Below are 5,901 nucleotides of genomic sequence, written 5' to 3'. Positions count from 1 at the left end.
GTCAGGATATTTACCCTTTTCTGCCTTCAGAAGGGAACTTCAGTTTAGGAGGTGGCTGGTTTTCTCCAGGCAGGGCACACGGAGCGGCGCCGGGATGTGCAGCGTTTGTCAGACTTGGTAAAACTCAGAAGCAGTGCAGGAAAACTAAGGAACGCGTTACTGAGTATTTGATATGTTTGAAGTAAGGAAACTGAAATGAAAAAAAAAACAACTCGAAATACATAGAAGTATTCTAAACTACATATCGGTCTATCTAGCGTCTGTAGGTCCTTGTACGTCTTGCTATTCGTATAAAGCATGTGTTTTGATATTAACCAGAAATAAAAGGCTTGCATATACTTTGTATCTGAGGATCTTCCCCGTAGAAATAAGTGGTTGCTTTTTTTCTGCAGGACCTGGGATTTTATGTAACTTTTCTGAATACTCATGGTATTTCACAGCCTTTTATGTTAGCTTTACGTATGTGGACTGGAACAGAAACCACGGGGAAAAGTTGCTTGGATTTAACATAGTAAAAATATAATGCCTGTTGAGATATTATGTGAAATGTTGGCATTGGAGAGTTGAAAATGTGTTAGTATATCCAAACCTGCCAGATTACGATGGTTTAGTTGTCTGTGTGAGTAAATAGTAAGTGTTTTTTAAAAAAAATTGTGCTTAAAACTGTAAACATTTGAAAACAAATTTTCAGCAGTCCATAATACTGGAAGACTGGGGCATGGGTAGGTGTTACAGTAGTACTGAGAGGGGCTGTCTGAGGTTATAGATTCATATTTTGACAGGAAAGTTTTCTGTACTCATTGCAGTCTGACTAGCATGACAAAAGGCACGTTAGGACTACAAAGTTTTCCTCTTAAGTAAAGAGCAAAGCCTCAGAGATTAAGGGACTTGCCCAGGGTCGAACAGGTAGTCTCTGGATGAATTGGGACAGAACCTCGACCTCCTGAGTCCCAGCTCTGTGTCCTGATCACAGAATGGGTCAGGACTGGGTGCTGGTGAATAATTTCTCCTTCGCAGGCACAGAGAAGCTGCAAAGAGCCCTTCAGGGAGTCCATTAGGCTTTCATTTGTGTGGAAAATATTGAAAGGGATGGCTCCTGTTTAAACAAGAACTTTCACACCTGTAAATCTGATCTAGATGTCTGGAACTTTCTGCTCACAAATCAGCTTTATTCCTAATGTCTGCACTTACAGGTTGTTAAGAGAAAGTGGTCGTTTAGCAAGAAAATTACTTACAGGTATTTTTATTGCTGTCACTGAATTTTACGGTTGTTATCTGTCTAACTCATACTTGGTGACCAAGGATTTTACTTTTTCTGTCAGTTTTTTCTGTTGTGAGTTTGAGGTTTGTTTTTGATCCATTGAATTTTTTTTATTGACTCTTGATAAAAGGTCATCTCATCCAGGGAGAGGAAAGGGGTTTTGTGTTTAGTGGGGGGGTTCGGTGGCATTTGGTTTTTGTTTCCTTTGTGTGTTTCTCTTTTACACTGCAGTTGGGTTCAAATCAGTATAGGCAGGATTTATAACAAAATACAGGATTTTCTGATTCTTTTGGCAGGTATGTTCACTTTCTCTCAATGCTCCTTATGTTTTGTTTTGATTTGGAAACTACCATGCTATGTACTATGAAGAGGAGCAGGGATGTGCCTTTAGCACATGGATAATGAGATGACACTCGTCTCTGCAGATGTTCAAAAACGGCCTGTGCAGAAGCAAGGCTTGTGGCTTGTGGCACTTCTGTGGCTTTGGCAAAGGGCACAACACACAGCTGATACATGCCTGGGTACAGGAAAGACAGATGGAGGAAGGGAAGCTTTAGAAAAGAGGAGACAATAGCATATTTCAAGTAAATACTGCGAGTCAAAGAGAAATTGAAAGAAAGCCCAGAGACACAGGTGTGCTTTTTAAAAATTAGGTAACCACTAAGATGTGATGCTAATAAGGAAACAGGAAGAGAAAAAGTCTTCACTTCCCCAAATATTTCTTCCTGTTTTATTTTCTTCTTGTTGTCCGTGCTCATATATTGAAGATTAAATTTATATATGCAGTTAGTAGATCAAGTGGAAAGACAAGCTGAGTGTAGCATCATAAAGGATTCCTAATAATCGCAGCAGAAATCCATATAGTAAAGTTGCAGCTGCTTCCTTCATCACATCACCCTTTTCCTTTCAGTTTTGCTTTTCTGTGCTGCTTGCCCCACCCTCCTCTGCTGGGGTGCTCACATTGCTCAATGTTTTGCCTTTTGTGTCTTACGCTGTAATTCACTGCTAGTATGTATTTACTTGGTTACACTTCTTCTATAACCCTAAATTATATTACTTACACACTGGCTGTGAACTCTGAGGAGGACTGGCGTGGATAAGATGAAAGGAGATTAATGAGCTAGCCTGTTGCTTTCCTCCCATGGAAACTGCCGGCATCAGTGTCTCTCTCTGAAGCGTTGCTGTTGTGTGCTGGTGAACACTGGCTTATTTAGACTGCTATTGCTGTGAAGTTCTGATCCATCAGGTAAATTAGCTATTAAGCTCATTGGAGGGGTGGAAGCAGCCCTTTCTCACCAAATGCGTGAAAGTCAGCAGCGCGGAAAAAAAAAATCTGAACTTTTGTAACCGAAGGACTTGGGAAAACATCTCATTTAGATTTTTTTTTAAATGCTTTAAAGTAGGAAAAACATGAAGGAACACTTTCTTACTAGATTCTTTCTCTTTTTGATGCAAAGCTCAGGGCTTTGTTTGCAAGCAAACACACATAGAAATATATAAGGGATATTGTAAAATAGCTTTTTGTTACTTTAAAACTCTTTTATGTGTTCGTTCTTTTTATCAAAACGTGTTTTGCTTTTAACATTGCTTTTGTGAACAATGGCTGTATTATGCTGTTTAGTGAATTGTACTGGTTGTGTCTGCTTACCACATCCCTCAGAAGCTCAGAAAGAGTGGAGCTCCTCTCTCGTGGTTCATTTTCACTTATAGCTGCCTTGTGTCTTTATTACCTATCCCAAACGTTTCTGTAGGTGATCGGGTGTCATACAGACTGGCTAAGCAGTGGTCAAAAGGCACTGTTTTGACATGTGTAGTAGGAGTTGGTGGGTGAAGCCAGCCTGTTTCCTACAGGCAGCCCTTTTGCTGAAACAGAATTTCGTAGTACAGTCTGCACTGAGAAAAAGAGAAAGAAGATAGCCTTGGCTGTGTTATGTGTAGATCATAACTAAGGTTTATTGGCTCATTTTATTTTTTTTTTAAATAAAAAATAATTTTAAATCGTGTTCCGGTTAGGGTTTTACTTCTGCAGCAAGAACTCTATGTTCTGAAAAATGCAGTCCTGGCTCTTCTCCTGGACTGAGAATTGTAAGAAGAGTGGCTTGTTTTATAGATGTACTAGTCTTGTAAATGTGTGACTGTTTTCATGCCTCAAACTCCACTAAGTATGGGAAAATATGACTTGGAAAACTACAGGAGTAACTAGTTGTGTGCTCTTTTTATAGCATCTACTTGCAGAAAGGTTTGCCTTCCCCCCCACCACCCCGCAATACATTGTAATGTCTAGTGTGTCTAAAATCCTGGCAAAACATGCAGGATATAATTTAGAATGTGTAGCTTCATGTTAATAGTACAAATTGAACTTCTTACTGCTCAGGAGACTGCAATAGCTCTTGGCCTTAGGGAGATAGCTCTGATTTCCCCAAAGCACAGTCCACATGAGAAGCACGTGGTGATCTGTTGTAATGCTCCCCTTTGAAGAGTCTGTTGCATAAACAGTGAAGGTAATTCCATCTTCCTCCTCCAGAAGAAATCTCTACTGAAAATGCTAATGCAGTAGCTGTCAAGCAATGGCAAGGTGATATTAACAGCAGTGTGTCAGTAACTTCTGATTTCAAACTGCAGAAAAGGCTAAAATACCAGCACTGAAGTACATCTGCATGTTAAGCATGCAGAAAGTATTCCCATAGGAAAAGAGGGTTACTCTTCAAGAAAAGGAACTGCAAATTAAGCAGGTTAGATCATTAGTAGTAGTTAACTATGCTTATGGGCCTGTGAGGAATTCCAGAATAAACTGAACTGCTTTGGACTCAGTTGTGCTGTAGTGTCCTGGCTCAAGTGTGCCTATTATCAAATTAATTGAGAATGTTTTCTGTTGTTATAAATAAGCAGGCTTCCTGTTGAGGAGCTCAGACTTGATACAAATGTGTTGGAAAAACTAGATGCTCCGCTTGAGTAGAAAGATGCTCTGTCTTCTTATATGGTGCTTTGCACTGTATTGGTCATGTTCGTTTATAAGCACGGGTGGGCATGTGCCCTTTATATGGTATGAAATCTGCTCTCTTGGCAGCCTTCTAATGAAAAAAATCGTTCCAAGAGCAACCGAAATAGTCAGCGTCGTTTCTTGGGGGTTTGTCTTGTGTCAGCTCTTCCTCTTCTGCCAGTGGCAGGACACCATCCCTCTTCTACCTCCCAGACCTCTGTCTGCAGTTCCCACCCCAGCAGCCCCTAGCTCTCCGTCCTCAGTTTTCCTCTGTATCTGCTAAACCATTCCTGACGGCTCTGCAGTAGTTGGCATCTTTCCTTGGTCCCTAGTTACCAGCTGGTCAAAAAGAAGCACGGTGTGCTGACCAGTTTGCCCTTGCTCAGCTTGCTGCTGGGGCAGGCAGAAAATGAGCGCTGAGCTCAGAGCAGCTGGTTTCTAACACAGAGGGTGGGCTTGTCTCTTCTACCCATCCAGCAGCTTTGGTGAAACTTATTGGCCTGTACATAGTGTGAGACCTCCACCGAGATTCAAAACTTGGCTGAAGCTGGTCCATGGGCAGGATGGCTTTGGAATAGCGGAGGGAAGGGGCTTAGGGAGAGCAGGGAGCTGAGTCGAAGCAGGGACTGTGCTCATGTCGTTAGGCTTTTGTTGTAGCTGGGATCACCGGGTGCTGCAGGCTTCACAGATGTCTATAAAGCTTTTGTTCTTGGATTGAAAGGGCTTGAATGGTATCAGTACTTAAGATTATGAAAAATAACTTCTCTCTGACTTTTCTGCTCTCCAGTTTTTTCTCTGGTAACGAGTAGGAGCTTTCTGTTTGTCTTTTGGGTTAGAACAGTGAACTAAAAAGTCACTTTCATTTTTAATCAGGGGGTTTACATTACTTCATCACTTACTAGTCTCCCAGTTTTCCTGCAAGGTGCTACGGATTAAAGAATGATAATTTCAAGTGTATGTTTTCTGTAGATGTTACTTTGAGGTTATTAAGTCTCTGCGTGCTGTGCACTTCAGGTTCTGCTGTCTACTGAAATTTAAATAATTAGAACTTTGTTCTCTAGCAGCTCATTTTTTTACATCTTAATGTAGACGTGCTTTCTATAATCAAAGAATGTACAGTGTTACAAAGATCTGAGCTGAGTTCTTGTACACCTGTGGCAGGTGAAACAGTTGGATGGCACTGTACCGCTTTTTACTTTTGGAACTTGAAACTGGGAAAAGGGGAGTAAGAGAAATCCTAGTTGTCTGTCTAAAACTGTGCCTGTAAATGCTGAGAGTTCATGGTATTAATTTTTTGCACATTAAATACGTCAGTGTTTATCCAACTCTTTTTGTTTAACTGTTTCCTACAACTGCTAAGAGTTTCTGGTTTAACATTTGTTTTCCTTACAAGTGCTATAAACTATAGGTTCCTAAGTTTCCTGAAGCAGCTTTTATGGAGTTTTCAACTTGATTGTTAACTCCTCCTCACCTGGTGCATATTCTTTCTGTTACTGGACAAGAGTATCTGTTTTTCACTCATTACTATGTATGAAATGTGGTGAGAAACATTTGAGAAGTAACCATAGGTCACTTGTCTTTGTGAGCTGAACCTCCACCAAGATTAATCAGGTATAGAAGGGATGAGACTGCAACAAATACGTTTGTTCTTTTAGCCACT

Source organism: Apaloderma vittatum, unplaced genomic scaffold (genome assembly GCF_000703405.1).
Source record: "Apaloderma vittatum isolate BGI_N311 unplaced genomic scaffold, ASM70340v1 scaffold1217, whole genome shotgun sequence".
Lineage (NCBI taxonomy): Eukaryota > Metazoa > Chordata > Aves > Trogoniformes > Trogonidae > Apaloderma > Apaloderma vittatum.
The sequence above is the reverse complement of the archived record's forward strand: the minus strand, read 5'-3'. Positions refer to the sequence as shown.